The 26846-nt window shown below is 40.2% G+C and overlaps 1 protein-coding gene across 2 annotated transcripts in view; it reads left to right on the top strand.

Moving 5' to 3' along the window:
• The first annotated feature begins 738 nt into the window (after window positions 1-738).
• Window positions 739-26846, top strand: part of dlgap4a (discs, large (Drosophila) homolog-associated protein 4a) — a 95956-nt gene continuing 69848 nt past the window's right edge. For both annotated transcript variants that reach the window (XM_034211020.1, XM_034211019.1), the window contains exon 1: window positions 739-1083. The gene's annotated coding sequence lies outside the window, so the exon portion shown is untranslated. The remainder of the gene's footprint in view (window positions 1084-26846) is intronic.

Below are 26846 nucleotides of genomic sequence, written 5' to 3'. Positions count from 1 at the left end.
TTGTGAACTTTTTATTAGTGCTTAGATATAGCCTAGTGCTTACAAATGACTATTTGAAGTGATACCATACTGAAACATTTTAGAGTGTTTGAATCTTGACGTCAGTATTTTTAAAACGCTGTCTGCAGCCCTGTGGGGGCTTTTTTTTCCCTGACTCATTCACATAAAAGTCATTCGACAAAAAACCCTCAAACAAAAACAAATAGCTTGAGTCAATGAGTCAGTCTCTTATGTGTTGAACTGAAACGATAGATTATTCAATCGACAGAAAATGTGTTTAGATATAAAATAATTCAAGTCAAGCTAAAATGCTGGATCCAGTTTCTTAGATGAGATGGTTTTTTGCCTTGTATTATAATTATTAATTTTTACATTATATTTTTGGGACAATATAAGACATTTTAATATGACACTTTGGGCATCTGGGAAATAGTTTTTTTATGAAGACTAGGTAGAATATAGTGACTCAGATTAATTCATGTAAACTGTCTGACATAACTAAAATCCCAAAGAGTAGACTACCTTACATTTTATTTTTGAATGAATTTTCCCTTTAACTCTCTCCTTGACTCATCACAGAGCATCACTCCTCAGACAAACGCGACAGAATAAAAAACACGCGCATGTTGCCTTAGTGTGCGCATAATGATTCATCAACCACCGTTTGCTCAGGAGACCGAGATTTCGGGTTAATATTTCGGAGCTGAGTGTTTAGTCGTGGGCCCTCGGATGCCCCCCACCCCCACCTCTCTCATCCCGCGTCTCGACGGACTCAACGCTGCAGCAGCATCACCGGCAGCCTCCAAACTGCGTTTTCCTGCCGTCTGCCGTGATGGATCCGCTGTGAGCCGGCGAGCTGCCACAGAACACCGGCTGAACTGTAGGGGAAGGACCGACAAGCAAGGACCGCGGAGAAAATGTGTCATTCATCTGAAGGATAAAAAAACATATCTAGCATTGTTTTAGGAGCGTCTTGTTTACCTTCCCGACAGACAGTGGCATTACGGCCGACATGTAAGAGCTGGATAACTATTGCCGTGTGACCGACACCCATCGGCAGCTTATCACAATAACATGAAAAAGGTAAGCTTGTTGACACGTTTAGGTTTTACATCGGGCGTTGCAGGGTTTCAGTCAAAAAAACCTGACGGCTGTAATCGGAGCTCATCAGCAGGCTGCATTGTGGCATCGTCAAACCTTTTGAATTAAAATTGACGATTTGCTTGTTTAATATAGGTCACTCCTCACCTGTCGACTCATGCCTGTGTCTGTAGCTGCAACATTCCGATATATGATTTGTGAATGTCATGTCAACAGCCTGGTTTATCATGAATGTGTCTCTGGACTTGAGCTTGTCAGTTTACTAAGTCAATGGCAAGTAGAATATATTTCAATCTGAAACATTTGGAAACGATAAACATATATGTGCATATTCAATGTTTGACATAGTTATTAAATTATTGCTTTTAAGATTTCCTCTAGGGAAAAATAGCAACCGGTTTTAGTGTTTAAAAAGTGGAAAACATGTCTCTTTTGAGAACAATTAGGCACATCTGTCAGCTTTTAACTCAGTGCAGATTTTGAATTAATCAGCTTTTAAATGAGCATTTACTTGAACTTGTTTGCATGGCTTCTGATGAACATTAAAATCACAGCAGCATACTTTTCATTTCTTCCCTTTAAAGTTTCATCACAGGCACTGATGGAATAATTAGGAGTTCAATTGGTTTCTTCTATCTAAAATGTTGGTAGTATGTAAGAAACTTGTATCTTGGTACCTCTGTCACTGTGATCTCTGTGTGGATAAAATCCTGAGGCTGAAGGGGGGGGGTGATCGATAGCCGGTTTGTATCGAGGCCTGTCTTTCAGTTGTAGTTGTCGAACAAGAGACCCTACAATTAAAAGCCCATGTTGTCAGGAAGTGGATGACTGATTAATAATTCAGCCGCAGCTCAATCGAAAGCACAAATCTTTGGATGGCACACTGAACAAGTCAGTGGCAGTGTAAGCAGAGGAGTGCTTGGGCATCCAGAAGGGCTTACACATCGCAATAGAGGTTAAATGACAAATACACCTTTTACTGTTTTCTGAACCTGTTCACACTTTTAAATATGTACTAGATTATTTGCACCTCTGACAAACAGCTGGAGAATACAGGCATGCAAACTCTGCAGTGAGCGCTACAAACCGAGAAAAACTCAGGGTGTCCGACAGTATAACACAGCTCTGTTGGTGGGAGGCTGTAGGCTCTCACCAAGGTGTCAATGTCATATCTGCTGCCAAGGAGCCAACAGCCGTGATGATACTGTAGCAGAGAGTTTGAAGAAAAACCCAGCTGGCTGTCATCCAGGATGGTGGGTGTTAAGAAAACGGCTTCGTCAGGGCTACTGCAGGGAGTGATTAGACAAGATGCTGTACAGTATCACAAACATCCGTATGACGTCAAAGGGCACAGAGCTTCAAAAGTCTTTTCACACTGAGACCCTGTGGAGTCATCCAATAATTGAAGCAGTACTGTGCAAACAGTGATACAGGAATATATTAATATTTGGATTACTGTCATGCAAATTGTCAGCATGAATGTTTGAAAAACATCTCAAATGGTTGCAGTTTGTGGATTGTGTACCCTGGAAGCTTGTTACAGTTTATACAAGGAACTCATTTATTTTTGATTCATTATTATACTCCACTTACAGGGGGAATATTGCATACTCATTGACTCAGTGGTGAAGGATGTACTCAGATTGTTTACTTAGTAAATGTAGAAGTATCACAGGGTATTACTGCTCTGTTACCTAAGTAAAAGTCATGCATTCAACTTATCTTAAAGTACATAGAGTGGTGCAGTGATGATGTATTTTTCTTAAATGAGATAGCATCTCAAGGGCTCCCTCGACAAAAACACATTCATGATACTTACACATTTTGTTCAGAATTATGATTTCTAAATATTACCATCACTTTTAGTTGATGGGTAAATGCACCATATGTAAATAGTTAATGTAATGTTAAACATGAGCATCATCACAGTCACATGACTTCACATCACCATTGCTGAGCTGAATCAAATCAAGTTTTATTTATATAGCACATGGTCGAGCCAAAGTGCTTTACATACAATAAAAATACTTTACAACGAAAACACTTAACAACAAATACAACAGCACAAATACAAAAAAATAAAAGCTGAAGGTTGACTCTTGTTCGATGTGACGTTTAGTATTTCCATTAAGACACTTGTTAGCAACCGCCGTTTTTAAGACAAGTAAAAGCTTTGGACATTCTTGAGTAGGATATTTAGTGACGTGAACATCTCCTGCACATGTGAGTGCTAAAATTCCAGGTTTAGGACTCATTCCTGCACCAATATTAGCATCAAAAGTAAAGTAGGCAACTCATTATGTAGTATGGCCCATTTGAGAAATATATATTATTGTATTCAATTAATGATGTGTACATAACTTATGGTGGCACCTGGTAAAGCTTATTACATCATCATTTATATTTGTATTTATATTTTGTCGTTACCATAATCTGCACATTAACTTGTTACTTAAGCTGCCAAATAAATATAGTAGAGTAAAAAGTAAAATATTTCCCTCTGACATAGAAGAATTGAGAGGGATGAAACCCTCTTTAATAGTTATCTGCTTTTAACCCATCCTAGTAGCAGGAGTCTAGTACTAGGAGCAGTGGGCAGCTATTGTGCAGCGTTCGTGCCTTGCTCAAGGGCTGGACAGGAGGTGAACTGGGACCTCTCCAAGTAGCAGTCCATACTCCATATTTAGGTCTGTTCGGGGACTTGAACCGGCGACCCTAGTCCAAGCCCCTACTGACTGAGCCACTGCCGGACATCTAGTGGAGTATAAATATAATTGTAGCATTAAATGGAAATACTTAAGTTAAGTACCTTAGAATTGTACTTAAGTACAGTATAAGTAAATGTACTTAGGCACTTTCCACTAATGCATTTATTTGACAGATGTTCCAAAATACTTAAAGGTGGGCTAGGTAAGTTTGAGAAACCGGCTCGGGATACACTTTTTGTTATATTCCATGGAATGCTCTTAACATCCCGATAGCAATGAATATCTTAAGTGCTTTGACAAAAAATCCATACAAAAATGTCATCTGTGGAAGCCAGAGTACTGTAAAAAGCACGACCAATCATTTTAGCCGGCCCGGCTAAAATAACTGGATGGCCTACCTGCCTGTCAGCCTATCTGTGCACAAACTTATCTCGTGCCCTCATTGGTCATGTGCGCGTTCGTGTGTGTTGGAGGAGGGGCTCTGTAAGGAAGTGGCAGATTTGTTCCGGCTGTGTATTTTCAAATTCTAGCGCACTCATGCTGGTTTCTCCAAAATTACCTACCCCACCTTTAATGTTTATTTGTTAAAACATTAATGAAATCAACATGACACCCAGCGGTATATAGCGTGGTTAAAATTAGCCCCAGTTTGAGCAGCTGCATCAGTAAAATGCACTCCTACATTAATTAATCGGTAAGATCATCCATTAATATAATGAACAATAATTACCTGAGCAGTTAAACGATACATTTAAACGCTGAAAAAAGAAACTAGATGTTCCAGGGGAAAACGTGTGGGTACATAAACAAAATCAGTGCAGAAAAAATAAATACTACAGTTACAGTATATCGTCTTTTTGTGTGATTCACAGGCACTTTATTTACTTAAATGTGTAAGTGCATAAGTACAATGATAGATGATGCAGCTTACTGTTTCTTTAGGACTGCAGTGGAGCATTTTTACATTGTTCAATTGTTACTTTCATGAACAAACGGATAACCAGCTCTGCTAGAAACAGCAAATACTTGGAGATTTTTCGATAACGTGTTTTAGAGGTGGCTGCAAAGACCGCAGACGTGTTAAACTGCCGTGTGTGCCTTACTGTGTTAGAGCTTCTGCATTACACGGTTTCCTGAAGTATGACTGCCCATGCTGGGCCGCATTAGCTGTATCATGAAAAGAGAAAGAGCAGAAATGTCACAAGGTATTGGCCTGATTGGCATTTCAATGAATATGCACTCTGTAACCCAGTCTCTTCTCCTTTAACTACACACTACATAGTTCTATCCGTAACAAGGTGTCATTTGGATCAAGTTAATTTGTGTTAGAAGTTTGTGTTATACAAGGAATCGTTGTTTCATTACGAACAACAGCTGTCAAACTGGTACCGGATCAATCCACACTTCAGTACAATTTGAAGCTACTTCTACTACTTGATTATTTACATTTAGTGCTATACTTTTACTCTAATAAATACACAAATATTGTAAGATAAGATAAACCTTTAGTATCCCTATAGGGAAATGCAGGTGTCATTGCAGCAACATCGATAACAAACAGATGATTGGCAGGTACAAGTACACAGAAATATGCAAAATGTAAGTAACAGTATACATTGAAATAAAAAAATAATGATATTTAACTGGTAACATATACACATGTAAATAAATATGAATATGCTACATACTATACTACTGTAATGTCCTTTATAGCCTGTTACATTTATTTTGCAGATTTAGTCCCAGTTTACTTTGCAGATTTAGAAAGAAAACAAACATAGATCAACATTATGATGTATTATTACTATTGGACTGTAAAGCCCAGTCACTTTTATTTTCTTCTTCTAGCTGGTTTTCCTCTGCCAGTTGTTCTACTACATCAGCTGTACAGTATGTGGTGGGTGTGAGGTCAGGTGACAAACACAACAAGGTAATTACAATCTAGCAGAATCGCCAGCCTTTCATGTCACTCGTCATGCTGTTTTATTGAATGATGTAGTCCTATAAGCAAGCAGTATGGATTATGTAGCTCGCTGTGTTATGTCTACTGTGGTGTACAACTCACGGTATCACTATGGAGCTTTGAAAGGAGACAATGCTTTTGGGTTTCCTGCCTGTGTGACTACATCTGACTCTTCTAAATACTGCATATATATAAATATATATCTTCAAGCTGTTGTTTCTCTATGTTTACCATAGCAACAAGCCATTGGTGTAACTTTCCAACAGCTCAGCCCTGTGTACTCGTCCTCCTTACCACCGCCGAAGTGTCTTAGTGCTCCATCTGATCAGCTATTGTTTCACCGTTGCCTCCTCAAATGTGTGGATGGAGAGGGCTCAAATGGAGAGGGAAATGGCTCTCCCTTAGGAGAGCGTCTCATCCCGCTCCTCTATTACTTCAGCAGAGAGCCTTTCTGACCTTGGTAATGCAGCTATGAGTCGGCCTCATGCAGGAGCTGATGAAGTGTTGGGAGGTGATTAAAGTCGGCCTCCTCTGATGCTCATAGCTGCTGAGTCAATGACCTTTGCTGCCATCAGGTCACTGAGCTCAGCAATCTCCTCTCCTCTTCTTTTATCTACTCCTCCTCTCATTTCAGTTTCTCTCCTTTTTTGTCATTGCTTCTTCCCCACCCCTGTTTCCCTCTTTCCCCCTCTCTCATCGTCCCCCCTTTGTCTCCTCTCCCAACCTTTCCTTACCTCTTCCATCCCTTTCATTTCTCACCTCTCCTTTCCTTCCTCCTTTCTCCTTTCCTCTCATCTCATCACTTTCCCTCTGCTTTTTTTCTCTTTTCTCCTTCCCTCTCCTCTCTCATTTCCTCTTTTCTGCTCTCCTCTCCTTTGGCATTTTCTTTCCTCTGCTCTCCTTTGTATCCTCTTTTTCTTTTAGTTTCCTTCTTCTTTCTATCTTAACCTATCCTCTCTTTGCCATGCCTCTCTTCTCCCTTCATCTGTTCTTCTTCTCTCCTCACTCCTTATCTTCCTGATTTGTTTGTATAATGAATCCATTCGATCGATAAACAGTTCACCACGTCACACTTAACACCTCTCTTTACTCGTTGCATTTCAGCCTTTGTCATATCCGAGTTGTACCATCTCACATTTTCCACTTCTTGTATAAGAGCTGAAAATAGAAACAACTGTTTTACAGTGGGCCCCTGACAAGTGGCTTGTTATCTGCCTGCATGTGTCATTTTACAATAAGTCCCTGCCTGGGCTGCGTTCGCTGAATGGATCTTCTGACACACATTTGCATGTTAAGCTGAACGTTCCTCACCAGGGACAATTAATCAGCACACAGCGATTAATGAGTCTGTGTCCCTTGGTGATTAATGCTGTCTCATGTGTCCGATGTGGGGGAGATCCCAGCAGCAGCTGTTTGTACATGTCAATGTTTTTATGGTAGTCCGTATTTTTTATTCAATGGCTGAAGAATAGCACATTTTCTTGGGATATTAAACATTGAAATTGGGTCTTAATTATATTGATGAATATTTGGTTTATTTGTTAGTTTGCAGTACGGACAACAAATACATCAGCCTTTATGGAGAAGCTGCCTGACATGACGGAGCAAGGCATTTGTTGTGTGAAAAGACACAGGACACCAAGGAGACAGCGGAAATAATGCAGTGATTGAAGCTCAGGGATATTTTGTTTTGCCACTACAAAGAGCGTGCATAGCATTGGTGGTTGTTATATATATACAATATAAATATATTAAAATACTTTGTGGACAGGAACAGAGCTCTCAGGGTTTCAGTGTAATATCCACCACCCTTGAATCACAAGTTGGATTTAGTTACTTTAGTGTAAATATTAGAAAAACTGGTGTTCAAAACTGATTTGTTTTGCCTTTTTGAAACCTGCTTTCATCTTGCAGCTCCAAAACAAATGCATAAACACAGAACTGCAGGTTGGCAGCAAAACATATTGACTAGTGTGTTGATGTCCAAGCATGTGTCAACATTGTTAAACAAACGCATGCGTGCAGCCAGACCTGTAAAATGTAATCCTACTTTATTGGTAATTATTATCAAGCTCTCACTGCATCGGGAAATATCAATTGCTGCCTCAAACTGCCTGCAGCGAGATTCCTTCTACTTAACTGCAAGTTAAATAGATTTTGTCACAATTAATTTTTATGTATTTTACTTACTGACTATTGATTGCCTTGGCTGAAATGTTCACTGCGAGGGTGTGCACTGACAGCGGGTTTGATAGAGAGTCAGGGAGCAGATCTGAGCCCTCTGAAGATTAACACCATGGGATGGCTGCCTTCTGGCTTCTGACTCCGATTACATCTCATACCCAGATCTGACCCCGGGTGTGCCCGTGTCACGGCCCGGGCCCCGAGCACCATATGGACACAACATCTCGTGTTATCACGCCTGATGCCATCGCTGCTTCTCACTCACCTCACCAGAAGATTATTTTAACCTCTTGACTTGCATGGCTCCACATTATGTTACGCACAGATATCAGGGTCCCATGTGTCAATAGATATGATTAACCCATCTGACCAACACGAATGTAGATTTGTAAATATGCCCGTGGTTGCAATTTTTACGTAATGATAAAGCGAAAATAGATTCCTATTCGTTCACCAAGATACTTGAGCTCTAACTATAAACCACTTAAGCTCACTTGCATCAACTCTTTAGTTTTTTTGCATTGATACTGAACAAAGTCACGTGATATATGTTTGTTGTAGAATCATCCAATATTGACATAATTCCAAGGATTACTGGTCTGTTTAAAACAAAGATTAACATAGATTTAGAAGGAAACTACTCTTATAATTATAGTCCACAAATCAAACAAATGATCAGACTAAATACAGTGAGCAGAAGCTCTTTATTAGTGATGGTTGATGTTTAACTTAACTGTTTTATCTATTAGCTGTACATATGACATCCAACACATAACATCTGGACTGAGAGTTCCTCACGTCTTTGTGATTTAGCTGTTTCTACCCTAAGCAACATGGAAGAGATTGTCAGAGTGAATAAAACATCTAGGTCTTCATGCTAAAAAATGTTCCCCTGTAATTAATAGGCTTTTAATTTGAAAGAATTTCTTATTTCTCAAGGAGGGCACCGACCTTTAATATGTAAATGTGTCTCTACTGCAACAGCAGTAACTCTGCAGTCAGTATCCTACTCTCATTAAATTATTAACCAAAAAAAAACACACATAAAAATGTTGTAAGTGGAGGGTATACACCATTTTCAGCTGTCATGCCATGAAAGTGCAGGAAGCATCACACGTAACAACTGAAAGAAAGCCTTTAATCACTTCAACTAGCATTTACTGTCTATGCTAACTGGTAGTGTACTGATTCAAGGTTGGCGTGCACTTTCACTGACACTTTCACTCACTTATACACATTTAAGTGAAGGATTTCAGGAAGGAATACTGTAGCCCTTTGTGAACTGCAGATTAAACTAAGCTTGAGCTGGAGATGGGAAATCAACCCATGGCTTGGCTTTGACTTAATCCTGCCTGTGCGCAGCGTCAAGATATTGCATAATACTAACGTAAAGTCGCTGCCATAGCTTGAGATAACAGAAAAGTTAGAAAACTGCAGTCATATCAAAACTTTCTATTGCGTGCATTAAAAGCCGAACCATCAACGAAACATGTTTGTGACAACCTCGTCTCCTAGAAATAACGTTTGAGCATAGCCTACCACTCATTTATTTATTGGAAACATTTTTGTGTAACGTTAATGCAGACAGGATTATGTTCATTGCCAATGTTTTTTTAATGAAGGATATTCTATGTTTTTTGCACCATACAGAAGTCAAAGATGCATTATGACTCAATATTGTTTGCATCCAAAGGCCCTGGTGTAGTTCAGTTTAAAACTGAAATCCACAATTGTGAAGGTTTTGTTAAGCATATTGCTTAAAGGTGGGGTAGGTAAGTTTGAGAAACCAGCTCGAGATACACTTTTGGTTATATTCCATGGAATGCTCTTAACATCCCGATAGCAATGAATATCCTTAAGTGACAAAAAATCCATAAAAAAAAAAAATGCATCTGTGGAAGCCGTAGTACTGTAAAAAGCACGACCAATCATTTGAGCCGGCCCGGCTAAAATAACTGGATGGCCTACCTGCCTGTCAGCCTTCCATCTGTGCACACACTTATCTCGTGCCCTCATTGGTCATGTGCGCGTTCGTGTGTGTTGGAGGAGGGGCTCTGTAAGGAAGTGGCAGATTTTTTCCGGTTGTGTATTTTCAAATTCGAGCGCACTCGAGCTGGTTTCTCCAAAATTACCTACCCCACCTTTAATTTAAACATAAATTAGTAACACATGCGTAATATAAAGATATTCAACCAAGACCATGATCTTTGCTTGAATTGTAGTAGTTGGACTGCCTAATCATAACCAATAACGAAATGTAAATCAATCTTCTACAAGTCTCTCCAAGTGGATATTGTATTGGAAGAGCTGATAGTGTAAGGAAAGACAAATTCAAGTTGACAGTTCTCGGTTTTTCAGTCAACAGTTTTATGATTTGTTTAGTACATTTTGTGACTTGACAAATATGTTAAATTAATTAGTTTGAAAACATGTTCTTTGTTGCAAATTAGTGTTGTACAAGTTTATATCTTGAAGACAGGGTTTTCTGTGAACACAAAATAACACGTTTTACGGTGTGCTTGCAGGAATGCTAATTAGTGGTTTAGCATTGATGGTTTGATGCTGGTTGGTTTGAAATAGTTTTATTATTTGCTCCCAACATGTGTTGCTGCCCCCGTGTCTTGTTTACTACTTTAGTAACTTACATCCATGTTTGGTCAGGAGAGACTCTTTAAGTGCACCCACACAGCCTGTCACTGTCGGGGCAAAAAAAGTCGAGAATAAAATCAAACCTTTGGACATTACACACTCACATTCCCTCATCCCAAACACACACACACACACACACACACACACACACACACACACACACACACACACACACACACACACACACACACACACACACAACCTTTGACTATTGCTGGAAGGACTGATTGGGCACTGTGTCATCCTCAGCAGTGAGGCAATTCGAAGCCTGTCTCCCTTTTCACCGATAGATGCAACACGTCCCCGAGGATTTCTAAACACAAACACTCTCATGATCACTCACCCTCACTACAACCTTGAAGTTAAATAGAACAGTTTGCCACATGACACAAGGTGTGCTACTATATTTTTTCTTTATTAGAGTTTTGTGAACCTTGTCCTTCAGCCTCGATGCTGTCAGTGAATTAACTTTGCCATATATAACAGGTCATACCTCATACCAGACTCTTATATGTACGGACAACTGTATTTTCTTAACGGCACATTCTATCAGACTGAGGGTGTTTCAATTTGCTAAACATTGTGTTTCATTATTTGGTAATCCCTGAGTTATAAATCCTCCCAAACTAAGTTAATACACTCTGCAGTGCTCTCTGTTTTATCTTAGCGATTAGCATTGCAAGAGATTTGCATAACAATGAGTTCCCATCTTCTCACTCTTAAACATAACGGCATTAGCACATATGACGTCTGCCTACAGTATGTGTGCTTCATCAATATATATTATGCATTGGTGCATTCGTTCGTTGCCCAAAGTGGAGCTAGTTCTGTTTAAGTAGCACTCCAAGTCACATGAATAATTGCTTATACGCAGTGACATGAGATCTTGTCGTAATGCACCATATATTCATTATATCATGACTGTCCCCTTATATGTTATGTACAGTCTAACACAATGAATATTTAATAAACAAGATAGTATCTAGTAATCAACCACAGTGCTCAATAGATTGATTAGTTCCCAGTTCATTAACATGGGCTAATGGACCTCAGTGCTGTGTGGATTCAGAGGAGATGTGTGATGTAATCGAGAAACTTGTGTTGCTCTGCCACTGCGGTAGGATTAGAAACACAGCAGAAGAACTGACTTCTGCAATTCATCCGCCGTCTTGTTTTTGTGTGTACCTAAACCTCTCAGTCGCCGCAGCAGCCTGTCTGCTACCCTTAGATTCCTTTAGCTTGACTCGACCTCCGGTCTCACTGTCATCCTTCTGCGTGGAGCGTCAGTCGACAAGCAGGTCACCCTGAGCTGTACATTCCTTTCGTGCAAACTGTAGACAGCAGCCTCCATCCTCCTCACCCTACAGAGGGTACACATCCTTGTTTGTGTTTCTGCAGGCAGTGCGGCTCCATTGTTAACACCACTGTTGCATAATTCACAGCAGGAGGAAGGCAGCTGTTCCTAAAGACTGGCAGGTAATGTGGCAGCAAGATGCTCCTGAGCCTCACCGGAGGCTGGAGGGCAAATCCAGTCTGATGTAATGCAGTTCCAGCTTTTCCCAACGGGATCCTGTCTGGAAGCATAACCGTAGGTCATTCATAAAAGAAGCTGCTTTAGATTTCCTCTTGTACGCTATATATTTCTAAAGGTATGGTAACAGAAACGTGCACAGTCGAGCTTTAGGAGCTGAGTAATGACAGAAATGTTAACCACAGATTCACTACCTGCATGGAGAGCATCTGTCTGTCATCACAAGGCAGTCTCACCCTTTATTAATGTGTTGGTGGTGCTGATGAATTTCCTCTGGAGAATTGCAAGGGCTCCCAAAGGTCAATGTTTGCACTCTGCTTCTTCAGCTCTCCATCTAATCCTCCTCTCTCATGCTTTAATTTGTGTGGGGCGCACATACAATAAATACCATCAGGTTCTGTTGTTGTTTCATTTATTTAATTTGAGAAATCCTTAAATTGATGCCTATTTTGACTGGTTGCATTTGAGTGATCCGTACACTAAGTCTTTGAATCATGAGGGAAAAAAACACAGAAGACATTACGAATATATGATAGTATTTCAATACAAGGTGCAGAAGGAGTATACTTATTTTAGGCCAATGCAGTAGCACTTACAATTGTTTGGCTTATTGGAAGCTGATGTACAGTACTTTCAGGATTCTTGCTGTTTTGAGTTTGTATTTTCATTTCATTCACTTATTGAAAACCACTTTGGATAAAAGCGTAAGCTAAATGAAATGTAATGCAATAATATAAATGACTTCAATGCTTACATTACTCAAAAAGATTTGGACTTCCTTTGAATATATAGTAAATTTGATTAAGATGGGGTCATGGGTTGTAGCTTTTATAATCACTTCAGCGCCCAGGTGCGTTTATTTGTTGCTGCCTTCTTGCCAACACACCAGATAAATATTTGAATGCGTAAACTCTGTAGTAGCTTTGACAAAACATTGTGTTTGGCTTGTAGTTCCTCTTTTATTGATAATACTGAATGAAAGGTGTTGTTTATGTCTTGTCATGCTGATAGGGATTATCTCATGTGTACACATGCTGTGTAAACAATTAAGATGGATTTCTTTGTCTCCACCAAAGGTAGCTTGTTAGCCCTCTAGGATAACAAGAAAAACTTCTGCAGTGGATTCATTTAATTTCAATAATTTGTAATTGAAAACTAGACGGTCTGTGCTCAGCCTGCAGCGTATTTCCCGACTAACTGACCAACGGTGGCTGTTGTTCCTGCAGTAACAAGATCGATGTCTGGCCACTGTCGGGGATGTGTTGTTTTGAATGCTTAGTGTGCAATGGATTTGTCAAAAATGTTTCAAAGGTTGAGAGGATTGAGATGGAAAGAGAAGAGAGCAAATAACTTTTTTTTCTCTGAATGGCGGAGAGAGGAGGGTTTCCATGAGGTAATATGCTCTCTGCGAGCTGTGAGATTGTTTCTGCCTCATCCTCCTGCATACGCTTGGTCACTGCGCTGCGTAGTCTCATTAGTATGGGTGTCAGGGCCTCTCCTTCAGCTGAACCTGCCATGCCACTACTGTAGTAGAGCTGCTCGCCTGCCTGCCTGCCTGCCGCATTGTCCCTGGATGGCCGATGTGAGGCTGCCAGCTCTGTCTCCTCCCAAGGATTACTAAGATGTGGGCGAGCGTCAGAAGCTAAATGTCATGATTCAAGCAAAGGAGATGTGTGTGTTGAGGAAGCACAGCAAAGCATCTTTTATATGGATGTAAAAAAAGAGGCCTTTATCACTATCACAGCTAACAAATGCTAACAAAGCCTTCGTTAGAATGAATGGCGACGTCTGAGGTGCTGTAAGAACATTGTAAACACAATGTACTAATATACTGTACATTATAAGCAAACTGAATATCACATTGCTGTAGGTGATGTTTAAAATACACAGTGCACATGAGGAGCTAATTGCAATGTCCATCTCATACCCCTTTCTCTCTTTCTGCTCTCATTTACTGTCTCTTTCTAGAGTGTCAAATAGAGACAATATGCCCAACATGTTAAACAAAAACACTGCTGTCCTGTGCTTTTGAAGGATGGCTGAAACTACAGATGTAACTCCGGTGTGTTTTCGTATTTCTGTAGCTACTTGAATTCCGATATGATCTAAGTTGGAAAGCATTCAACTTCTCTCAGATGTACGAAACTGACAGCCAAGCGTATTTGTTTGTTTATCCTGACAGTTTGGGCTGTAACTCCAAGTCTTTTTTGAAGCATCTCAGGTGGGGATATGCAGTACAATCCAAGGACAAAACTCACAGTGCGAAGCAAAGTTACGTCATTTACAAGATCCAGTACCTAGCAAAGCTTGTGGTAGAGGGAAAATAGTGTGAAAGGAGATATCTGGAGTATATGCATAAGAACGGAGAATGAAAACCTGAAGTTGTAAATCAGATTACTTCCAGGGAACCGCATCACATAGAGAGGGGGAAAAGAACAGACTTCATAAAATAACAAGTACCAAAGGGGGAGTTCTGGAAGCTGTCCCACAGGACATACAATAAAGATGAAGTGGGCCTTCCACCTACCTAGTCCTTGGGATACTGTCTTTAAAAAACTGCCAGGCAACTCTGGAAGGCCTGGGGGTCCCTGTCTGTTCCCAGGGAGAGATGCCCAGGGCTAAAGGGCCTTTAAAGGAGGCACTATGTTGGCATAAAACGTATTTGATTATTAAACCACTGTTCAAATCTCCCTTAATAGTCAGCATTCAGTGAGATAAAATATATCTACCATGACAGCACTTGGACTTACTCTTCCTTAAATAACTTGACTCTGACTTGGACAAAAAATAGTTCACAAGCACACCATCTTTAGGCGCGTTCACACCGGAGTACTTTTCCCCGTACTTTTCCCGTTTAGTTCCGTTAGTACCCCTTATGTTGCGTTCACACCAAAAAGAGTACTTAGTGCCGGGAACTTTTACCCCCATTTGTAGTGCCTGCTAGAGAGGTGGTACCAAAAAAGTACCAATCTCGATGGCTGGGCGAATTGCAAACCACCCCCCTTAAAACTCTGAAAAGTTTTGTGAAGCCGCCATTGTATTTGTGGCATTAGCATTATTAGCATTAGCATTAGCTCCACGCACCAACGGAGAGAGAATAACTTATGGCAACACAAACAAAAACATTGGAGCGGTGGAGATGAGGAGGTGTCGGCGTTCTGGCGATTTACTCGGAAGGCTTCAGTAGAAGCTGCTGGGAGTCCCAGCAGCTTCTACTGAAGACTTCTACTGGGGACTTCCGGCCAGGGACTTCCGGCGGCAGTATACGCCGTGAAGTTGTTTGCGGCCTGCCAGTAAACCCAAAGCAGAAGAAGACGAAGTGACGTCAGCGGCTCATTTGCGTAATCTTCCCTCATGGAACTTATATGTGAACGCGATTGGTGCCCTGGGGCACTAAGTGCCGGCACTACGTACGGCAAAGTACTTGGGTTGCGTTCCAATAGTCCATTTAGCTTAGGAACCTTCCTAACCAAGTGAAATGACCCGGAAGTACGTCAGTGGCAGCCATGATAAGTGCCGTTCCAATTCTCTAAATGAAAGGAAAGGAGGTTTCAAACTTCCTTTATAACCTCCTTTAGCTTAGGAACCACTGGACCTCCCTAACCGAAAGGAGAGGAGAAAATGCTGCCCCACAATGCATTGCAGCCGCAGCATTTGCCGTCACACAACATTTGGCCGTTCACGGAAACAACCGATTATGACGGAGAAATTATATCATGAAAGTTACGGTGTTTATTTTAAAACGTACTGTATGTGTTAAGTTGCCAAAGTGCTTTGTTCTGAACGTTCATCAGTATTATAATCATAAAGAGAAATATGAATGTTAGTTTTTACTGAAATGATCAAATAAAGTCAACATCTCACAGTCTTTACTGAGCTGTGTGGAGTTTGTTCAACTTTTAAAAGATGCTTGAATGGTGATATACACAGTGATAGATGTTAAGGACTTACGTTTATAATAAATACATTTGTATTGATTTTAAGATCTTTTCATAGTTCATACAATCATACGTATTGGGATCATTTGTATTAATGTGGACCGGAGGGAGAGGGTGACGAGCATAAGTTTCACTTTCCTTTTTTATTTCAATTCCAACTTTGGTCATGAAGAATATGTTTCTCTGTTGTCCCCGTTCATAAAGCATAAAGAAACAGCATCAGAGCACGGTGCACAGTCTCTAGATGAGTTTACAGTAGTCCCTCGTTCTTATTAAACATCCATGTTGTAGTCCGCTGTATAGAAAACTGTGGTTTCCATGGTTTTCCCACAGCAGCAGCAGACACACATTCATGACGTCCGCTGGCGCATCATAAACACGTCGGATAGTGAAAGTGCAGTCGGATTCTCTAAAGTACCGCAGTCTCTTCTACTAAATCCTTTCGAATTCTCCTATCCACTATCCCTTAGCCTTGTGACGTTTCACTCAGAGGTCAAGGAATAGGAGATAGGGGTAGAATTTAGGAGCTGATTTTTGGATTATCGGAACGCAACCCAGGTGTGAAAGCGGCTTTTTTCTCAAACTATCATCTATTTCCTGTGCAACTCTGACGTGATTTACTGTCAAACAGATGGACAAACAGGCTGCAGGGCTTTCATCAAGAACTTCATTGGGACCACAAAAATGCAGGCTTCCAAGCTGCTTATCTCACTGTCCAAAGCATTAAAGTAAAGCAAGTTGTACACGGGCAATAAATGGAAGGATGGGATGGGATGGGATGTATAAGCATGAAAAAGAGCTGAGTGGAGAGATGTTTATATATTCTTTCTCTGTGCACTCAGAGCCATTGTCCTTTGTCCCTCCTCGAGGCCAGAGGATAAACTCTCCTCTCACTCCCTGCTGCGATGTCATCAATCTCGGCCTTCATTCAATCTGTGTGACAGTAAGATGAAACTGCACCGCCTTTGCAAAGTCACCTGATTATGCAATGTTCTGTTTTTAGCCTTCACAGCACCGGCTCATTTATTCATGTGTGGCCATGCTTAAAAAATGCCAAGCAACACAAGATATCACAACACTTTTGATTATTTAGTGTTTCCTTTGAGGTTCATTGATGTAATATTACATAAATTGGTAGACAATGCTTGGTTTTGTTATGCTGTGATCACACCAAGGCCCTGCTGTGTGGTTTGCCATTCTCCCACTATATCTAGGGGGGCGTGTGTTGCAGTGGATAGAGCCTTGGTGTTGGGATCAGGGGGTCACAGGTTCAAACCCCACTGCAGTCAGCACGTTGTGTCCCTGGGCAAGACACTTCACCCCAAATTGTCCACAGTATTGAGTATGTAAGTCGCTTTGGATAAAAGCGTCTAACAAGTAACATGTAATGTAATATCTAACTTTTAGGAGATATCATTTCAGTCGTCATGGTTTCGTCCCCTCCCACCTGCTCCATGAAACACACGCCACAGGAGTGTGAGTTTTTCAAGGCATGTCTTCTGAGACAAGGACAAACACCCATTTTGTTCCTCATGTGCTCAAAACAAGACATATTGGCATGTCGTTTCAGTGTTTTTGATAATGCATTTTGGTTCTGGTAAATAAGAGGCCCATTCATCAAGCTCGACAGATCTATCACGCAGCAGTCTCACCTCATCACTTGTATATTTTTCTCATTCTCTGTACAGTAATTTTTCACACATTCCTGTTTACATACCTTTATTTGTGTACATACTGCTGGCTTTTCTTTTCTAAATACTCTCTCTTCCTTTAAGTGTTTCTCCTTGTCTCTGTCCTTCTTAATGTCTGTTCCTTCTTTTTAATGTTCTTACCATCCTGGCACAGATTCTGTCGCACTGAGACTCGTCTCAAATTTCAGTTTGACTCAGACTTTCTCATCTCCTCCTTTCTCATTGCCTTGAGGTTTGATTAATGTCGTTTCTGAATAACAATGTGCAATGCTCCCCTCTTTCTCATTTTGCTGGGGGCAGCAACCTGGACTAAATGGAAAAAGTAAACACCTGACGGAAAATGTATTTAAAAATTAGGTGGTTTTGAAATCAGCGGTGTTAGTGACGCTGGGGAGAAAACAGGGCACGACAGGATCATTTATCACGAGCTGAAGCCTTAGAGGCAGAGTGGACTCGGACCAACAGGTGGATACCAGAGGAAATGTCGGCTGAAATAGTCGTGGGGACAGGGTTGTGATTAAATTCTGGTGACATCTTGAGCGTCATATGTTAATTTTTAAGCATGCTGTCGTTCATGGTGTGATGGAGATGAACATGGTAGTGAAATACGTCTATCAATCTTTAGTGATAGCTAAAACTGTCACCCTATTAGCAATCATATCAACATGTCAAGCTTTCAACACTTATTGATGCGGTTTATATGAGATACATGAGCAATTCTCTGCCTTGTGGTATTTCTTTTGACTCTCCATAGGCAGAAACAAAGAAAATAAGTGTTGAATATTATGAAAAAGTGTCTGCTATGAGGCGATTGGAATCATTAGCATTTCGTATAAAAGCTAACTAGCCTACAGTAATAAACCAGCCTTATTTCCATGTCCAAGTGATAGCACCTCTTTAACTAACTAAATTAAGTTGTGGGATTTTTTTGTAGGAAAATGTACACTCCAAAAACCCCAACAATGTCAACTGAGATAGCATCACACTTTCCAAACACAGTGGTGGTATTTTCATGTCTTACACACGGACCATGCCAGAAATTGTGTTTTTATATCCAACTCATAGCTAATGTTAGAATGATTCAGCGAGCTATAGCTGATAAAACCCACCAGCAACAGTTGTCATTTCTGTCAGCAAAAAAGGACAGTGTCTGCTAGAAGTAAGAAGCCTCGTTTAGCGTGAGTGGTTCATCTGCACAGTTATTATTGAAAACGGCATGTGTGCTGTGCGAAAATAAAAAAACTTGCAACACTTACAAAGGGGGAAGTGAGGCTGTTGGGACGAGACTAATTATTTTTATTATAGTAAAGGGTGAAGAGGCCTTACCTTAAGCAAAATGCTCATAGAAATCGATTCTCCAAAACTCATCAGCGTCAGTTCTGGCCCGGATTTGATTCATGGGACACCTCCTGCATCAATTGAGCCCGCTTTGTTCTGAGATCAAGGCCTCCTCCCTGGCTCAGCATGGATCATGGATTTACATTCAACATTTTATTATCAAAGACTATTCAGCACGTTGGCACCCAAAATGCTGATCCCTGGTTCTGAGTGATGTATCCTTGAACAAAGAAACTGTAACTTTTGCATTATTTATGTGCTCGGTGTTTGGTATGCTAATAGTGAGCATTAATTTGTCCCCATGACATATGGCTGCTCTCACACCAGCTGACCCAGACCATCAGTGACAATACAAAAAGTTTTAATGAGTGCTTTTTAAATGAAGTAGAAGTCACCTTGTAAAAACAATGAAATTACAGTTCTGTTCGATTCATTTTAAAGGGTTTTTTCTTTTTGTTTCTCCCCACTTCATTAATTTGTTGTGAAAACAGCTTAAATGTGTAACCTCTTTATCTTATCAGCACCCACTCACAGATTACAGATAACAGACAAATCCCTCTTATTTTGTAACCAGCAGCTTATCACTTAATGTATCATCCTCTGGTTCCAGTGAATCTGCTCATCAGCAGAAACCACTGCCGGATATACATGCATTTTAAGTTTACTCAAAAAGTAAATCTGACTACCCTCCAACTATCTATCCAGTCGGCTAGCTGATGCAAGGTGTGTTGTTTGATGTCATCAAACAGATCTGAGGTCAGACATTATGCCTTGCAGACAGACTCTGCAGTCACTGAATCACAAAGCACTGAACTTCAACTGGTTGTTTTGTTACAGCTAAAATGTTTATTTGTTTCATACAAGCTAAGAACAAATGTGTTTCTTGAATTAAGCACACAAGTTAAACCCTAGTAAATGCATTATACTGTACTGTAAATAGGTGTGATAACAAAATGCAGGCTAACACAGTAAAGGGTCCATATATCATCAGCTAAAATGCTGAATAGTTCATTTGAATACATACAGCCACATTTATATTTTATATTTGTTTCCAAATCTTTCTCTACATGACAAAAGACATGCGAAAAAAGACATTAATTAATAATCATAAAGAAGCACATTCAGTCACTGGAAGCAACCCATTGGCCTGCTCTCTTTATTCTATACAAGAGGGATGTAAACATGGCTGCAGCCCAAGTGTGGACAAACTGCAGAGACAATAGCTGTCAGATTATCAGTTTAAGCAAATGTCACTTTTCACATTTCAGCACACAGCTATTTCCTATTCTTTGATTATGGTGTTTGAGCAATACAAATGGGTTCTGGTTATTTTTCTGTTTCTAATCCCCTTAATATCTAATCTTATTCTAAGCTCATGAAAGGCCAATGGTGGCCCTGTGTGGTCTTAATGTCAGCGGTGAATCCCACATCTTTCAGGGAGGGATACACTGACTTAATTCCTCTATTATAACTTTTATTTGTTGGCCTGTATTTTAAACAAATGGATGTTAACAATCACTTAACAAAAGTCACTTTTCAATCATTACATCCTTGTTAAAACATGTACATTAAGTAAAATATAGTCAACTTTGAATTAGTTTTACTTTACTCCAATGCAGTTTCACTTCATGAAATGACCTTAAAATCTTCAAATTCAATAATATGCTTTGAAAACCAAGATCCCACAGCAATTAGAGATCTTTATAATATGACATGATCAGTAGATAACAGTCCATTATTCATCCAATGAGAGCAAAGTAATTACAACACCTATAGTAAATACTTCCGTACAATATTTGTAATCCTGCCCGTAATGTGCAGATGATTTGTTTTGACATCGGCATTGGTCACTGTCCAGTCAGTGTTTACTATTCCTTCATAAAGCTATAACTCAGCGGTGCAGACAGCAATCCAGTGAGGGTAGCGGCTACGCATCAATTTAGCGATTAAGATTTCTCTCATGACGTATGTGAGAGCCACTGATGCAGTCATTCATAGTTTTTGACAGTAGCTCTTGGGGTGAAGGGCTTGGTGATACGCTGTGTTACCGGATGCTCCACGTGTGTGTGTGTGTGTGTGTGTGTGTGTGTATATGTGTGTGTGTGTGTGTGTGTGGTGTGTGTGTGTGTGTGTGTGTGTGTGTGTGTGTGTGTGTGTGTGTGTGTGTGTGTGTGTGTGTGTGTGTGTGTGTGTGTGTGTGTGTTGTGTGTGTGTGTGTGTGTGTGTGTGTGTGTGTGTGTGTGTGTGGGTGCAGCTGGCCTGACGGCAGCATGATGGCTGTGTGTGATGGAGTGCTCACAGCAGACTGACCAGAGTAATGAGAAGTGCATTGCTTCAGCTGATACACCATGGCTTGGCTCACCTGAAATGGACACACACACACACACACACACACACACACACACACACACACACACACACACCCTTGCTTTAATACAATAAACTTAAAGCGTTTTAGAGGACGCACATATCACTTCATTTATCAACCTTTTTTTGACCACCTTGCCACGCTGGGAGAGATTTATGTGTGATGCTATCCAGGCTTTAATGGCATAAGCCCTTTTTCACTTTGTCAGCAATATTGACCGATGTTTCACAAATGTTGCTGTGGAAAATGAACCAGTTTAAGAGGATTGCACCCCAAAGAGATGAATTATCCTCTATGTATCACGTCTGTTGCTGTGTCGAAGCTCGCATGCATGTAGTTCCTGTGGTCACGGATGCGGTGGCTTACACTTCAGGCTGGTCACTCAGGCTTGATCTCACTGTCAGATCAATAAGATGTTTGAAACTGTCTCCTGGGTTTTGTCTTCTAGAAGCCCACTGGCAAACACTTGATCAGGTGGGGGTTTGTCTTTTGTACAAGCACGGGAAGAGAGTGGTTAGTGATGCCAAGTGGCAATGTTGTTATAGTGTGAATTTTTGAGTGGTGAATAAGCTTAACAGTATAAAGCAGTGCTCCAGTCACAAAGTTATCTACCAAGATATTCGACTTGATGAGTAGTTTCATTATCATAAAAGTCAGTGTGTTTATCTTTTGGAAACAAATAATGTCTACCATATTCATAGCAATGCATCTGAAAATTGTCAAGATATTGCACTTTGGACCAAAGTATTGGACCAACCGACATTTCCATCCCAAGAGCCTTGTTGCTTGTGTTAGATTCTCACATTTCTTCATTTATCGTCTTTACATCTTTTACACTTATTATTATAATAATTCTCCTTATGAAGACCAAAACCGACATCTTTCCAAGGGGTAACATCCTTATAACTTATGTCTGTATGCCATTGTATCAATTTAACATGTAACACATACAACAACAAAAAGAGCTTGGCCCCGAGCCTGTTTTTCAGGTCTCAGGCTCGAAAATGACATTCCCAGAACAAATGACCATATCTTCCCTTCTAAAAGGGTTAAATTAATAATCTTTTTTCTCAAAGCAAGGTTACATCTGTGAGTTGGATGTAGAAGTGTCAGAATCAATATAGATGTTTTTATGTTAAAGTAAATTCAGATTGAACACGGTAAAAAAAATTAAATGATTGTGTCCGTCCAAAAAAAAAAAATTACTTATAGTGAAAACCACCCTTGAATGATGGGATGGAAGACTAAAAGCTTTAGGAATCCAAACTACAACATATAATAAGTACCCTGTATCAAGATTGATGCAAAACAAGTGAAATGTGACCTTTTTATAGAGATTTAGCAAAAAAAAACACTTCTGGGGTCATTTGAGTGGATTTTCCATATCTCTGGCCCCCCTTGGTCGATTGTGATGATTGACATCTCTTTCTAACCGTCAGAGCCAATGGAATCGTGGGGAACTCCCACATACACACACACACATTACCAAATAAGGAGTGAGAGTGACACATAGCCAAAACCGGAAGCTGCGATAACTCTGGTGGCTACCATTAGCAGCTAACTTTTACTCTCCGATTTTTACATACAAATGGAATTATGGATTATAAATATTTTTTTCAAAGCTACAGACACATTATCAACCTATGGATTAACCGATTCAGCCGCGTTTTTTCTCGTTTTAATGCCATTGAACACGTATTTTGATCAGATTGACAGCTACGGTGAGACGATCTCCCGTAAAAGCTCCGTAAAGGTACGTGTTGTGATGTCTGTGTTTGCTTCCCCTGTCGAGAGTTCGGATCGCTCAGTGATGATACTATACCTATATAATCTGTGGAACCTCAGCTTTAATCGGATATCTTGTATGTGCAGCTACGATAAGTAATAAGGGTATCTTTATCTTGAGTTCTGTGCCAAAGTGCGTTAGCATTTTTCGCTCAGGGGTCATTTAGATGCTTCTTATGAGACTTGTGTTTCGTTTTGGTAAAAATTGTTTGTATCGTCAGTTAGCTGAGATTATTACTGTTAATCTGGTATAACACATTAATAGGTTCTTAAATATTAAGATACCCTGAGACACAGTGTCGTGAAAAAAAAAAAAAGAAGACCCGCCGAGGGGGTCTTTGGGGCTTAACAGGTTTTGAAGGAGCTGTACAATCAGATTGATATTCCGTGTAGGATTTTCGGTTTTTTCGGAGGAAAGGATGTGAACATAAAAAGATAACGTAATGCCAATTTACCCTTTGCATACAATGCATGGATGAATGGATGATGGCAAAATCACATTTGTTTTAATTTTATCTTATTGAGTAGCTCTGCCTATTGGGCATTTTTGTAAGAAGATGGTCTGGTTCCACTAATAGACAGCAAACAACATGTCACAGTGCATCCAACATTAGGCCTATAGAGAAAGAAAGGTCAGGCAAAAAGACTTCGAGACAGCCGGGATAATATTCAAGTGACTTGGCATAGTAGTAAAGCCTGTCCTTATTATTCAGATGCAGCTTTGCTAGCTTACAGACGACCAGCGCTTTGTATCACATTCAGCCTGTCGCTTGCTGCAGGGTGAAATCATTTGGGTTGTCTCGCCTGCAGACGACAACAGCCCTTTTTCAGTCTGTACATGTACTGAGGCATGACATAATGTGACACACCAATGCTGTTATTCTGCTATAATGTGCTTAGATGATGGCTTTCATATCAGGTGCAGACCCCAAGGGGCTCATGCTGGAATTAGATTGAAGCAAATGCAAGTCCCCTTTTCGTGCATCAGTGACCCCTTTCCTCAGCCACATTGGATATGACAACATTTTTCACAATTCAACAAACACCCTAAATTATTGGGACAAAAAAACGTTCTGATTGGCTAAAGTGTGAAAACACCCAAACAAAGCATGACACAACAATGACCTGGAAGCCTTTTAGCAGCCTAATTGGAATCTGCCCCAGTCTTAAGTTATTTCGTTTTTAAAGAATCTGACATATTTTACCCATTCGAAGCATTGGCCAAATCGGCCTTCACAATTCCCTTGAGGTAAATTTGGCATCCTCTTTCCTGCATATATGTTACGCATCCCCAAGTGTGGGGGCCAAGTTGATAAGCCTTCAGTGAGATGGCTGTTTCATGGTAAAATTCTCACCCTAAGGAACGGTTGTTTGTGCTGTTTCATGTGAGTTGTAAACCATGTGAATCTTAACATGTACAAGCAAAGTCTTTGTCTTTGGAACTGACCATGAAATAGACATATATGGAGAGATTTTGTACCTCATGCCAGAAGAGAGCCATAGATAATTAACAGTTGATTGGGGTTAGGAAACGATTGCACACAAAAAAAACCAGTATGTTGACTTTTGGTTTGGAAGAGAAACTTTGCGACAAACAAACCTCCTCCCTCTGGAGACTTTTTACGCTTCAGTGGCATCAGCTGACTTCCTCCTTTGCTCCTCGCATTAGCACTACGGCGGCTTGAGGCTTGTGTTAAGTAAATATGCAGTTTTAGGGTACTTGCTGTAACGACTGACATACATTAAACATGTACACAGCTTCTATATTGTCTTCACAAACAGATATTCTCTCTTTCTCTGTTTCTGTTCATCACACACTCAAGGAACAATGCATCCCAAAATGAAAAATATATATACACTGTCAGAGCACCTTCGGAGAGCTGCCGCTGGTTTCCCTGACAACATTAGAGGTAAATCGATTGTGCTCAGCTCCTCCGAGTGTGAGGATCATACTCGGTTCAATCACCAATGCACCTGCTGTACAGTATCTGTTAGTGATTTCGCTGCTTGTGGAAGTTCTTCCCCTGCCAAGCACGACCGGCAGGAAATCATTAAAGCTTGTTTTGCAGGCCGTAAATGTCTACAAGCTTCACACACTATAGGCAAAACAGTCTTCTTCTTCTTCTTCTTCTTCTTCTTCTTCTTCTTCTTCTTCTTCTTCTTCTTCTTCTTCTTCTTCTTCTTCTTCTTCTTCTTCTTCTTCTTCTTCTTCTTCTTCTTCTTCTCTTCGTCTTTCTTCTTCTTCTTCTTCTTCTTCTTCTTCTTCTTCTTCTTCTTCTTCTTCTTCTTCTTCTTCTTCTTCTTCTTCTTCTTCTTCTTCTTCTTCTTGTAACCTCCCGCAGTGCCTGGCTCATTGGTTTGAGTTGCTGCTTCCTGTTGCTGGTGCACCGCAGAAGTTGGTGCCATGTATTTGTGTTCATGATGTAACTGATCAGCATGGTGCCTGTGCAGCGCCTTGATGTTGCTAAGCTGTTTGCAGTCTGCTGTCATGTCCTCCAATGTCATGTGAATTGTCATTGCAGTCTCTCCCTCAGATCCTGGCTCACTGAGTCTGCTGTCACTGACATCATGCATCCCTGCTTATAGATGGCTGCGATAATGAAAGAGACTCGGGCCAGATGGTTAAGCAATTGCTTTGTACCCGTATGGTTTTTATAGTTTTCTTGTTTGTGAAATGCAGGATTTATTGATGGCAATAAAGGGAAAGTCCACCGTTACAAACTCTTACAGTAACATGCATCATACTGACGATTATCAGTGGAGTCATTCTTTAGAATGAAATGGATTCCGTTTTTTTCTTATTTCCCTCAAATTGTCTTATTAACCATTATTAAAATTCCATTCTCCATTGGGACTTGACAGTCCAAGGAGAATTACCACCAATGAAACTGAGAAATCTCCATATGATCCTATTTTAAGAGGATTTGTATTGCAGTACACTGAATTTGAGAAACTACATGTTGTATCTTGGTGGTTGCGTGTTGCTATGTTTTATATTCTATACTCTTACAATGGCTGGCATCTGCTATGGCATTGTTTTTGTTATCCATGTTTTCTTTCTGTAGTGTTTAATATCAGATTATCACAGTCTTACATTTTCAGCAGAGGGAATAAGAATATATATTTGTAAAACCTACCCCCAAATCAAAGGTATATCACCAGGTTTAATGTTGTCAAAGTAAAACTGAAGTGAACTTTTGATGTGAAGTCATCATTGATCTCCTTGGTGTTTGTCTTGATTTGTGAATTGGTCTTCAAAATCTAACAGAGAAAAATATATACACATTTTACGTTAGAACCCATAACATTCTGATTCTATCCAAATGATGGTCTGTGTCCAGGGTGCACTTATAGCCCTAACAGAGTTTCAGTTTTCAATTAAAAAAAACCATCTTGAAATGTTTGTGCTCTTTACCTGCGGCGTATCAGTTGCATTAAGCTAACAGTCTAATTATAGGAAAAAAGAGGCTCTTTGGTAAATTGTAATTGATAGATTTTCACCTTTGAATCCAATTATCTGTTTTCTGATGTTGATCTTTAAAGCTCACCTGTCTCACTGGCTGTTTTATCTGTTATCCCTCAAGCCCCTC

Source organism: Gymnodraco acuticeps, unplaced genomic scaffold (assembly GCF_902827175.1).
Source record: "Gymnodraco acuticeps unplaced genomic scaffold, fGymAcu1.1, whole genome shotgun sequence".
NCBI classification, from domain to species: domain Eukaryota; kingdom Metazoa; phylum Chordata; class Actinopteri; order Perciformes; family Bathydraconidae; genus Gymnodraco; species Gymnodraco acuticeps.
This window is presented reverse-complemented; position numbering and strand designations above follow the sequence as displayed.